Genomic DNA, 13,758 nt, shown 5'->3' on the forward strand with positions numbered 1-13,758 from the left:
TTGCTATTCATTGATTGATTGATTGCTTCATGTGCACTTGTTTGCCTGTATGCTATGCATTTATCATCATCATCAATTGCTATTAGTGCATGATCATCTCATTTGTTTTGTGATGTTATCATTATTGTTCGCCCATTGAGGACAATTGTAAGTCCATTACTTTGGCGTTTGCTCCTGTGATATGGAAGGATAGAGTGTAAGACCTCATTGGTCACTCATATCTTCTGTTGCTTGATTTGTATGTGAGGATACAACTGTAAGTCCCTGCAAGTTGGCATTTGTATTCCTAGGATCATACTGTGTATGTTAGAGTAAGCCCAGACAGATTGGCATCTGACATCCATGTTTCGCTTTCTCTGTTTATGTGAGGTTGCAACTGTAAGTCCCTGCAAGTTGGCATTTGCATTCCTATGATCATTTGTTACTTTTGTTCTTGTATGTGAGGATCCATTGTAAGTCCCTGTAACGTGGCATTGGTATTCCTATGAGCATCTGTGGAGTTAACCTAAGTCCAGATAGATTGGCAGTTGACTTCCTTGTTTCATTCTTGTTTTCTTCTGAGGAGATTAGTGTAAGACCATTGAGTGGCATCTGATATCCATTTCTGTTTTAGGAGACTGGTGTAAATCCATCTATTGGTATCCGGTATCCACATTTTATTTCTTTACCTGTGGAGATTAGTGTAAGACCATTGAGTGGCCTCTGATATCCCGTTTTGTTTTAGGAGATTGGTATAAGACCATTGATTGGCATCCGATATCCGCCTTTGCTTTGTTTGTTTATTATTAATTGCTATTCCAAAGGACACACTTGAATCATCTGCTATATGATCTCAAGAAGTGAACCTTCTAAGAAGTTTTACTATCCATCCTTCATTCATTCATCATTCATTACGTCTTAGAACCTTCTCACACTTTATCTTTCAAACTTGACATAAGTGTTGTGCAAACATCTTCATGTTTTCAAACTAAAAACCTGGACTCAAGTCCTTGACTTTTTTTTCAAACTCATTTCATAATACCTGTCTGAATCAATCTTAATCATACTTTGACTTCACTTTCATAATCACAATCAATTAACTTCACTCATTCACTTGTTTTGGCTTTGTCCATTAATCTTTTCATGCATTAGCCATAGGCTTCAATTATCTTTGTGGTTGGTGTAAATCTTGCCTATCCTTAGTGAGTCGACAGTAAGACTTCCGTACTGAAAACAGGGCTAACCCCTCTAGTACGTCGAAGCTATCCTCGCATGGTGGATGTTGTTTTTGGTCGAGTGTTCTCCCATTGATAATGAAGAGCCTCAGTGCTTGTGTTTAAAACTGAATCCACCAACTTTTGGAAATCTTTTAGCCGAACTACGGCGTTCTGATCCTTACCTTTGATGGAAGGTACGTAGGCAACGGGTTCATCCGTTCGAACCCAATAATAATAAAAAATGTATATTCTTTTCTCATCCTCCCAATCATGTTTGCACAATACATATGTCATAACAAATATTAATTTAGTACAACAAGTGTGAAAAGGGCTCCCTAGGAGTACCTAGGACGTAGTGGGTGCCTAACACCTTCCCATTGCGTAATTTACCCCTTACCCAGACTCTCTGATCTTTTTATTAGTTTTCTACGTGTAAAACTTCTTAGGCTTTTGTTCGCTTTTTAGCCAATCCTTTGGATAAATAAAAGTGCGGTGGCGACTCGAAATTTCAATGTATCTCTTAGCTTATGATTTAATCGATAGATCATATAGCGACGAATACACCGCTACACAATCTACCCTATTTATCAATCAATCATTCAACACTTCAATAGTAAATCACCATTGCATATTGACCATTCTTCCCTAGTGGATCATCAATCATACTCCCTTTGACATTCAGATATCCCTTGGATCGATTCCCTTGTAATCAAGTCTTTAAATCCTAATCAATCAACTCAATCATTGTTTGCCTTGTCAGTCCTCTTGTGCTTTGGAAAACCCCAATCACCGTTCGCCTTGTCAGTCCTCTTGTGCTTTGGCAAACCCCTGTTCATTATGAGCCTCGTCAATCCTCTTATGCTTAGGCCCACTCCTTGATCTTTGGTTTCCTTATCAGTCCTCTTGTGCTTTGCAAAACCCCCGATCAGTGTTCGTCTTATAAGACCTCTCGTGCTTAGACGAATCTCTTGCCTTGTAAATCCTCTCGCGTATAGGCCAATCATTTCATAATCATTATTCGTCTTATAAGACCTATCGTGCTTAGAAAAATCTCTTGCCTTATAAACCCTCTCGTGTACAGGCCAATCATATTTCATCTGTTCTTGTGGTTGATTACCATCATCGGTTAGTGCCACATCCTTGCTTATTAAGCAATCTACCTCGCCTCTGGGCAATCCTATCGAATCTCTCTTTGTTTTCAGCCATAGTAGGTTGAACTACGATTGCTCTGATTTTCTCATTGCACGATGAGAATACGTAGGCACGAGGGTTCGAATCCTCCGTGAGCATACTTATTTATTTTTCCTGCCTTAGGGCATTCCTTCCATTCATCTACATGGAACATTAATCATGACCTACATTCATATACTACCTTCCTTCACTTCACGTGATATACCCTATTCTTTGAGCCAAATACACTATCTCTTTGAGCTCTATCTCACATCTCTTTATGAACCAAGAGTCGATTCGTTTGTCTTATAAGTACTCTCATTGCTTAGATGAACATATCCTTACTTACTTTGCAGTCGTATACATGCAATCCTTCTTTTTCGATAATTGCAATACAATATTGTAAGCCCTCACTTGTTGGTTCACACCAGTTTACTCTCGGGTTCATATCTCACGCCTCTTTTGGAGTTCAAACAACACAATTCTTTGGTTCAGACCATACTTCTATCGCAATCATATTCATCTCCCTCCTCTAGTTCCTTGAACTTTGAAGCTCTGAATTCCTTATTGCACTATGAGGATACGTAGGCATGAGGGCCCTAATCCTCACTGAGCACTCTATCTATTTATCTTCCTTCTCCCATTCTTTTGCGAGTAATCTTTAGATAACACCTATTCGAGCGAGAACAATCAAAACGATTCCCATGGAGTACCATGGATATTTTGGGTGCTAATACATTCCCCTTGCATAACCGACTTCCTTACCCAATATATCTCTTTCCCCAGGTTTTATCGATGTTTTCCCTTCCCTTAGGGGATAAATAAAGTTCGATGGAGACTCTATTGTATGTTTGAGCGTGCGATACCTTCGAGTATATTTCCGATAGCTTCACAAGGCTTCGAAACGTGCCTTTACACGCTCAAGCTTTTGGTCATGTCGTAGGTTCTGATCCTTCAGCCGATCCACCTCTTTTGCCAGCCCGCGAGCTATTTTAGCCTACTTAACACCTAAGCTAACTTCTTCTGTTATCTTTGCTTAGAGGGAATCCAAGCCAGTGGTATCTGTTGTAGCCTTTTTTTGCTTCGCCTCCTCAAGAGCCTTCCACAACCAATTTATTTGATGGATCCAAGACATGACATCTTTATCGAGAGAGGTCAACGCCTCTTTATTAGAAACTTTAGCTTCCCAATGGGCAACATGTTATTGAGACTGAGATGCTAGACATTGTTGCTGGCCCAAAGCAATGACTTTCTCCCTGACACATCTTACATAATCCCTTGTAAGGGCTATAGTTTAGATGGCTTGGTCCAAGAGAAGTTATAGGTCTAAGACCATAGTAGAAATTGAGGAAGGAGCCTCTGTTTGACTCAATTTTGACATCAACTCTAGCAGTTCAACTAGAACAGGAAGATTATCGCACACGGCTTCCAAGAGGTTTATATCAGCCATCTTTGACTCCAGCTATTGAAAGAGCTCGTCAAACTCGGAAGCCAAAAGTGCTTTAGGCATGGTAGGAGAGTTCACGTCAAGCTCATCCTACGATTCGATGAGGCTCTTAAAGAGTTTAATAGGTGTTTCTTGAGTCGTCTCACTCATGCTCGATAGGCTGGTAACAAATGCAGAAGTAAGGAGAGTGGTATAGTCATCCAAGCTCTTAGGAACCTTAGGTTGCAAACCAGGATTGGGCGATGAATGCGAGCGTTCTTGCCTATCCGCAGAAGCAGGAGAATCACGTAGACCTCAAAAGTGATTGATCGCCTCCTGAGTGGAAAATATCTCTTCGATGATCACATGGGAAAGTTTTTCATACGCACTCTCATCCACCAAAGTTTCATTCTCTTTCGTAACAACTACCAAACACTGTTTTGTTGTCCCCCCCCCCCCCCCCTTGATTAATCATAAATCACCATCCTAGGTGGACAATGAAATGGTAGCAGTAGGAATTGTGTGCTTGATGCAAGAAGGATCATCAGGGGAATGAGCGATGGAATGAAGAACACCTGAGCTAGGTGTGCCATCGAGACTGGTCTCCAAATCCTTTACAAGAAAAATGGGGTTATAACCAAAGAAAAAAACAAATACATAAGGATTCAATAGAGAATCAGGTTACCTGGGCAACATATGGAACATGGGTAGAAGATGTTAAATGATAGCTTGGAAGAGGTTTAGCCGAAATGTTGTGTGTCCTTTGATTTTTCTTCTTCTTCGAGCTAACCTGTGCAACCTCTCCTGTATCCCCTGTGTCAAGGGAAATAGAGGACTTAATCCTGAGCCTCTTTTTATTTTTATTCTTCTTACCAGAAGGTTCCAACACTGTAGTATATTGGTGTGACTCGAGTGCGATAGAGCATGTCGTGGCATGGACTTTGGATTTTTTGGGAGATTGTTGAAGAGCACCAAGAGCCTCCTCTTCACTACAAAACTCTGACTCCTTATGCAGAGACTGATAATAGTGGAGGTTAAACCAAGAAATGAGATAAGCAAGGAGGAAATCAACAAGCTAGTACAAACTAGTGCTTCTTGGCTAGTCGATACCTCAAAGGGGGTTCTCCCCACACCTTGATGCTTGGAAGTACCAGCACCTGAAGAGGCAACATGTTTTTCCTTACCCCAGGGAAGAGTACAGTTAAATGTCATACAGGTAAAAAGAAACTCAAGAATTCAGAAGGGAAAACAGCTGATAACCTTACATGTGAAGCCTTTCGAGCAACTTTAGGGACTTCCTCAGAAGCAGTGATTCACTGAGAATAAACTTTTGGATGTCGGGAAGTATCTAACGTAAACCAAAAAAGGCATAAGTTAAAAGAGACAATCAATAGTGACATTTGAAAACTGAAAAAGCATCGAGGGAACATACCTTGCCTAGTTTGACCTTTAGCCAATTGGAAGGCAAAAACCCTAGAGATGTGATAGGGAGATGCCACTTTGGTGTAATAAGAATTCCACCAGTCAAAATGAAGAGTCAAGTTTCAGATCCACAAAGCTCTCAGGATTTTAGTTCTCTCATACCTACAACCACTACTCAAAACATTATGTTTCCAAGGTTAGTTTCCCAAAACATTTATGTAGGACATAACGTAGCACCTAAGAACTTACTCCCAGTTGATCAACCCACTAGTGTCCAACAAATTGAAGCTTTACCCAATGAACCTAATTTTGTATCTTCACTTTTACACAACAATTTTGAGTCAGTATCATATCCTAATCTTGTGCCCACTCTTTATGCACCCACTATTCATGATCCTTCACTCCAAGCCTCTTTTGATGTTGATTGAGCAACTGATCGAAATGACAGGAGAAACACCTTAGGTGTTGTAGCGGGGTATTCGTTACCATTAGAGATATTGGCTAAATCCAAGGTAAACCATACAAGTCGAGTCGCCACCGCACTTCTACTTATCCAAAGGAATGGTTAGAAAGCGAACAAAAACCTAAAAGTTTTATCGAATCAAAAACTAGTAAAAATGTCAGAGATCTGGGTAAGGGGGTTGGTTATGAAATGGGAAGGTTTTAAGCACCCAAAACATCCTAGGTACTCCTAGGGAGCCCTTTTCACATTGGTTGTAAGGTTGGTATTTGGTGAAAATTTGTTTGTGCAAACATGATTGAAGAGATGAGAAGAGAATATACAAGTTTATTTACATTTTGTGTTTGGATGGATAAACCCATTGCCTTAATGTCTTTTGTTATCCAAGGGAGAAAACTCAACCTAAAACCACAAATCCACCATGTGAGGATATCTTCAACATGCTAGTGAGGGGGTTAACCCTATAATAAGCATGGAAGACTCATTGTCCATCACTAAGGATATATGTGAGTATTACATCTACCTCAAAGATAACTCAAACCTAATAGCTAAAGGTTATGAAAAGTTTGATTAAGAAAGGTGGCCATTGAAACCACAAAAAAACATTTGAATGGGTTATATTTACCAATGAAAAGTATTTACAAAATATGACCAAAGTTGGTTTAGAAGTTCAATTCAAAATGAGTGTTATGAAAAGAAAGTTTGAAAATCAAAAGCATAAGGCTTAGGTTTCTAATGTTTGAAAACAAGTGTTAAATGTTTGCACAAAAAGTTTTGGCTTGGATTAGAGTGGAGGGAAGAAGAAGAATGGCTAAGATCCTAATCATACAAAAGGTAAGAGATAAGAGAACAAGACCACAAATGGAGTTCCTCTCTTGAGATCATATTGATGATCCAAGTAGCTCCCATCCTTTGGAATATGCAAACAAAATAATAGTAAGCTCAAGCAATCAACAATTAATTTAGCTCTTGGAAAGTTCCTCAATGGCTTTTAGATCTCTCTCTCTTAGAAGCTCATGGCAATGGTTCCTCACTTAGGCTCAATGTTGGGATCCCTAGCACAAGAACACACACATTAAAAAGTTCCATCAAGCAATCAAGAATGAACAAGAAAGAGTTTTAGAGATTGGTCCTTTCAAAGTTCTCTTCAACATTTATAGCATTCTAAAGGCTCAATGCTTAGTTGCTCTTTGACTTTTATAGCACTCTAAAGGCCCAATGCCTAGTTGCTCTTTGACTCCAAATTTGCATGGGGAAAGTCCTAAAGTCTAAGTCCATTTGTCCATTTCTTTACATTTGGTTCACAACAATCAAAACAAAACACAAGCACAATAATATATACACAATTATGTGCTCAAGTGAGCAAAAGGCAAATTGCATTAACATAAACATGTGCTCAAGTGAGCAAAGGGAAAAGCAAATGAATAATATGTACAAGAATAGTAAATTGCATAAAATTAAAAAGCAAAAAGTAAATGTTAATGGTTAATGGTTAATGTTGGTAGTTAGTGTGCCATAAGGCAAATTTAGCGCTATGTTAAGCAATCGTAATTGGACTTATGTAGAAGTCACAACTATCTGAGGTCGGTCAATAATAATGTAGGCAACAACTCAAGTTAGAAGTCTTGATTAGTGAACCAAGTTCCAACAACTTGCCATGCCAAAAAGAAGAAGAGAAAGGATCTTGTATTGGTTTAAGTCCTTTGCATGATTTAGGAAGCAATCTATCCCTAATGCAAAACCATTCACTTGATCATTTGATCAAGATGAATTAGATTTGAATCAAGGTAGATTAAACCTCCCTAATCAATGCTAACTTATCAACCTTTAACTCATTGATCAAAAGAAAAGAAGAAGAATGAGAAGAAGGAGATGGATAATGGAAATGAAGAACATAATGTGCATTAAGTAAAAATGGAATGTACCAATCCACAAGTGTTGACCAATGACATTGAGGATCATGGTCAAACTATCAAAAACAGAAATGGGATGAAGATTGGAAGACAAGAAATGAACAAAATATTTTTGGCATTTTTAATATTTAAAAATAAACTTGAATTAAAATATTAAAGAAAGGTCAAACTTCAAAATCACCTCAAATCAACTTTGAAAAGTCCAAGTGATTTATCCCAAGTTCAACAAGGTCAAACAAAGTTTGACAAAAAATTTCAGCATTTTTAAAAGTCAGAAACTATTTTTAATCAATTAAAAATGAATAAAAATAGCCTAATTGAACTAAAATCTCAAATAAATCTCAAATCAATTAAAAAAATTAATGAGAATATTTTCATAGATCCATCATCATTCAAATAGGTTGAGAAAATATTTTTGTATTTTTTGAATATTAAAAACTATTTAAAATGAATTAAAAATAACCAGAAAAAAGAAAATTCACAAAAAATATCAAATGAGAAAATAAAAAAAATAAAAAATCATTTTTAGAAACTAGAATTAAAAAGAGAAATAATGCAATTGGTCCCATATTTTTGGGAATTAAAATGAAAGAGTTATGGATTTTTGAAGTTAAATGAAATAAAAGAAAATAAATGGAAATTAAATCAGAAAATGAAAAATGCTAAAAATCCTGGCGCGTTAGATCCAATTCATTAAATGATCTGGCATATCAAACGGCTGTGGCATGCGCGCGCATCATGGACCTAAGTCAACTGAGCAACATAAGCATTTAAAAAAAGTCATAAGATCCAAAAGCCATGATTCAATCTGGAAATCATCATCAACGGCTAGGATTCAAACTGGCAAACGGACGGTGGTGTACACCACCGTCTTCTCCGGCGAACATGGAGATTCCGGCCAAAGTTGCAGGTTCAAAAATCTTAATAAAAATGGGCGATCCTCTATCATTGGAAAGCTGGGGTGATGTACATCACCCCTGTACCATTAGTTTCTCTTCTAGATCTCCATAGTAAGAGAAATCAGAAGAAGAAAATGATGGAGTTCAAACTGAACTTGATGTTTTTGCAAAATTGAAAGCACAATTCAAATGCCTATAATGAGAGGACTTCAGCCAGGCCAAGAAACTCAAGAAATAAGCAAGAAATAATGAGTTTCGAAGAAAAAAAGTTCTGATATCCACCTTTGAAATACAGATCTTGAGAGCACGATTCTCCTCAACTAATGCTTGCAGTAGGATCTAGTGATGAAGATGAAGCAAGGCCAAGGAATTGTAGGTCTGAAAATCAACCAAGGTAGTTGAAATTCAGATCTGAATTTTTAAGAAGAAAGTAGAAATTCCTTTGAGTGTGGTTATGGATTCAATCTTGCAGCATTTCAGGCGCCCTTAGGTTGGTTAATTATGAAGCATAACACATGTATTTATAGCTGGAATTGGCTGAACAAGTGAGTTTACTCGTGTGCATGGCAAATGGATTTTCCTTGCATGGGCTTGTGTGATCATGTGGAAGGCCCAATGAGGATTGGAATAACCTGCTGAGCTCATGTGAATTGCAAATGAACATGTACATTGAGTATAAACAGCTCATGCATGGCAATTTGAATTGGATTTCACAAAATGCATTAAGTCTTCATGCCTTCGAAAATGGTGCTTCCAAACTCCAAATGCTACCTCATGAGTAATGGTTAGAAAGCTCATTGCATAAGGAACAAATGATATGTTGACCAAAATTTCAATTGGGCCTTGGAAATTAGTGAATTTTGAGTTTAAAGTACAAGGTGCAAAACATGCATAAGTGAAGTTTCCAAATTTGGCCAATGTTCAAGCCCTTCTGTTTCAATGAAGCAAGCTCCAAATGATAAAACCTTCAACATGAAAGTTGTAGATCTTTTCAAGACAATAAATTTGGACTTAAATGTTGCCTCATTTGGATTTTTTATGAAGACGTTATGGGCACTTGAAGTTGGACTTTTTTCCATTTCAATGCATTTGGCCCAAAGTGACCTATAATGTTTTGCATTATCACATGTATTTAGTTTGAGATTTTGAAATTTTGCTCAACATAACATTTGAAGTAGACATAATAAAATTTCCAATTCATTTGGTTCTACCTCAAAATCATAAAAAATGAATGAGTTATGTTCTTGGGAAGTTGACCCAAAATTAGGGTTTCAGTCAAAATGACCTATAATGTCTTGGAATGGATGATGATCTCACAAGCTTCAAATCCATTTTTGATGAACATGAAAGTTTCTCATATTGTCCTTAAGAACATTTTTTCTCTTGGGATTATCTCCATTTGACCAACACACAAAAAGTTAGGTCTCAGTGCATTTCGAAATAGTCAGATGAATTGACTGATCAACTTCTCAAGTCCACAACTCATATCTTGATGAATTGATGATTGAGGACACTCAAATAAGTTCAAATATGCATGGAATTATGAATTAAATAACTCCCCTTGATGGTATTTGACCATGGGCTAAGGTTGCTTCATGAGCAAGGCACAGTTGATGAATAGATGAATTAGGGTTTCCTTGGGGAACAAACCTCAAACCCCTTGACTTGCTTTGATAAAAAATGATGAATTGAGATACTAGGGAGGCATATATGATGGATGAGAGCTTTGGGAACCATTACCATGCTTTCCTTCATCTTCTCTTGGCCGTATCATTGCACAAAAGGATCACCTTGAAGCTTTTTAGATCTTGTGACTGCTCAAGCTACAAACAAAAGATGTTATGACATATTTTTATGCTTTTGGTTAGTAAACAAAATGAGAAAAGAAATAATATACAATTCAAGCATGCTTGGTGATCTCAAACCACTCACAAGAGGTCCCAACCAAAGGCAAAGGGAACCCAGATGCTTATGATCCTTGAGGCTTTGCAAATGCAATGTTGTGATGCCATGAGGGATCTTAGGGCCAAATTTGGGGTCTTACAGATGCTTCTATTTACTTTGGCCATAATATCATTTCATGTTGGTATCATAAGCAACACATTGTTTCAAGATAAGCACATAGGTTTGAATACATGATCCTTACTCGTGTCATTATTGACCTACTACAGGTTCAAACTTTTATCAATAAACTGCATGTTCCCATCTAGTCTCACATCATATTTGTGACACAATCCCACCCTTCATGCTAGGACTAATAATATTAAGATTGATTTATATTTTTTTAATAGAAATAAGTTAATGGATAAGCAGTTGATAGTGATGCACTTTCTAGGATCAAATCAATGGGTTAAAATTCTCACCAAACCCTTATCCTCCTCCAAGCTCTATAAATTGAAGCTTTAAATGAGAGTGAGGTGTATTTAAGATTATAGAGCAACTTAATATTTAGTTATAGTGTAACTAAGTTATAAAGTTAGTTATGATAGTTGTACATGTGACTGACTTATGTTAGTTTCTCACAAGGTGACCTACTACTACAGATGGACATTTGGCTTCTATAAATCAAATGGTGTAACTACATTTGTTACTAACAATTAAATCAATAATGTTAAGAATCTTGATGTAATCTATAAAACTTAGAGAAAGGATAAAATATACAAAGTATAATAAACGTTGTATTGATCAAAATGAGAGTTTGATTCATTCAAGTGATACAAGGATATTTATATAGACTAAGAGTATAACCAAGTCTCATCTAATGTAACCAAATTATAATTAATTTGTAACTAATAACTAATTTTTTGCGAATAATTTGTAACTAATGATAATATCAATAAGAAAACCAAATTTTAGAGATACATTAAATCTCTAGTTTAACTTCTAATAAACAGACACAATAAAGTGAGGAGTGAGTCAACAAGAAACCCAACAACACGAATTTTGGTCCCTAAGAGACCTCATGATGAAAATGTATGTATGCAAACGGTAACATTCTGTGGGGATATGTGTCCACAAAGAAAGAAAGAAATGAGGAATAATTGAAACTCCACTGGAGTAACACACTCATAAATGGGGCAGAGACTCTAGGGACTTTACTGGGGAGTAAAGGGACAAAAATGCGTGAGCAGGTCACGACTTGAAACTTGCTGAGAGACACGAAGAAAATCTATGAAATAAATCAAATGGAAAGACTCGAGCTGACTCAAAGATGCATGTATTAGGGAATATGCCAATACATCGGAATTATCCACCCAGGGACACATCGAACGAAAGTATGGGCTCAGATGGAGAGAATCCACTAAAGGACCTCGCTGGGGAACATCCAAACAGGATTCCTCTGGGGATGCAACAGAATGAGGTATTACCGGTTACTGGGTAATAAGCTCAAGGAGACATGTGATCAAAACACCGGTATAAGGGTGAGAGAACAATATGCTCGGGGAGAATGGCTATCTAAGACCGGTATAAGGGTGAGAGATATCAAACATCCCACAATCATCTGAGGAAAACCTAAAGGTATATTCTAACTCAGGAAAATCTGACTCCACAGAGGGACCAAAAAGTCATAATAGGGAGTAGAGGGGAAGGAACACCAGAGATACCGGTTACTGGGCATATAATAGGTGACCAACCAAAGCGTGAATTGGGATATATTACCAAGACACTCGTCATCCAAAAGAGGGCTAAAAGCAAACTCGATTATAGGATGGACATTCGAATCCACGAAAGGGATACGAATCTTACTCGACTGGGGAAGAACAAAAGACTTCGGCCAACGAGTGCATGAGATATACTATCTATTACCGTCAGAACGTAGATAGTATACTCGCATGGAAGATTATCCACAACCGGTTACTGGGTTAATAAAGGATAAATCGACCGAAAAGAAAAGAACATCGGGATACCGAATACTAGGCATATAATGACGACCAATCCATGGGAGAAATAATCATTACCGACAAAGGGTAAATGAGAGATGACTCACTGGGGATACATTGACAAAGGCAACGATCCAGGAGACATATCACCGGTTATTGGGAGATATGCTCAAAAAGAAAGGGGTTAAGGAATATCAATACCGAATATTGGATAAAGATAACCGTCAAGGAGGGGATTACATCTACCGACTACTGGGTAGAAAACCACGGAAAAGTAACCATTATCGGTTAGGGTGAACAGAAAGGTTAACTCTGCCAGGGGATAAAAAAGGGTTTACAACTACCGGTATGAGGGTAGAAAACCACAGACTCCACAGGGGAAAAGATGGATAATTACTGGTTAATGAGCAACTATTCATATAGACCACGGGGAAGTGCAGGAAGCAAACATAAGAAGCCAGTCTAGGATCAAACTAGATAGGCACGATGAAACAAGGCTTGTCCCTATGAGGATATAACTCAATGGGGAATTCCATCCCAATATATGTGTTGGGAGGAAATAGAAACAAACATCATCCACGAGGGCATATCTCGGTGGGGACTATGAAGGAAAGGATGAACACTTTCTGCTTATGGGGCTGACTCTATATGGAGAGATCAATCACCAACATCGGCTTGGGGAAACATAATACCCTCAAACAAGAGATAACAAACAAAGATATATGGCAAATAATGAGACATGAATATTTGAATGCTATCACTATGCATATATGCATGGTTTGTGTATGATGAATGCTGACACACAGACATTTCTAACACAAACAGGTCCAACGAACCATACATCCGGTACTACATCTCAAGAGAGAAAGCCAGGACAACAAAGATCTCTGTAGGGGAATGAGCATCAGTCATTCCAGTCGGAAACATGATCATGGGGACTTCACTGGAGAAACTAACAAAGGGGATGATGGATCCTTGTGGGGATAAAACCACCAACCGGAAGCTTCCAAAGGTCAACAAATATTATCCCTACCCAGGATCTCATCTATTGAGGGGGAAAAGGGAACTGCATATCTTCTTCTTGGGAGAGGATACCACAAAAGGGTTTCGGAGGAAGAGGATACAAACATGCCAGGAGTATGAACAAAGGTCTTACCCTGTCGAGAATCTTACCATCCTTGGGAGAGCACTGAAGACATCCCCAGTATCCCTTCATCATTGTGAATGTTCACTTTGTTTAAAAACAAGTTATGAAAAGTTTAATTAAAAATAATGATATTTCTTAATTAAAACATGCAAAATATTTGTTGAGTAGGAACAAATAAGAGTGTAAATAATTGGATAAAGGCTCAAATTTATTTGATGGAATGATAGTCTGCAAATGGGAAGAC

This window comes from Lathyrus oleraceus, chromosome 7 (genome assembly GCF_024323335.1).
Source record: "Lathyrus oleraceus cultivar Zhongwan6 chromosome 7, CAAS_Psat_ZW6_1.0, whole genome shotgun sequence".
Lineage (NCBI taxonomy): Eukaryota > Viridiplantae > Streptophyta > Magnoliopsida > Fabales > Fabaceae > Lathyrus > Lathyrus oleraceus.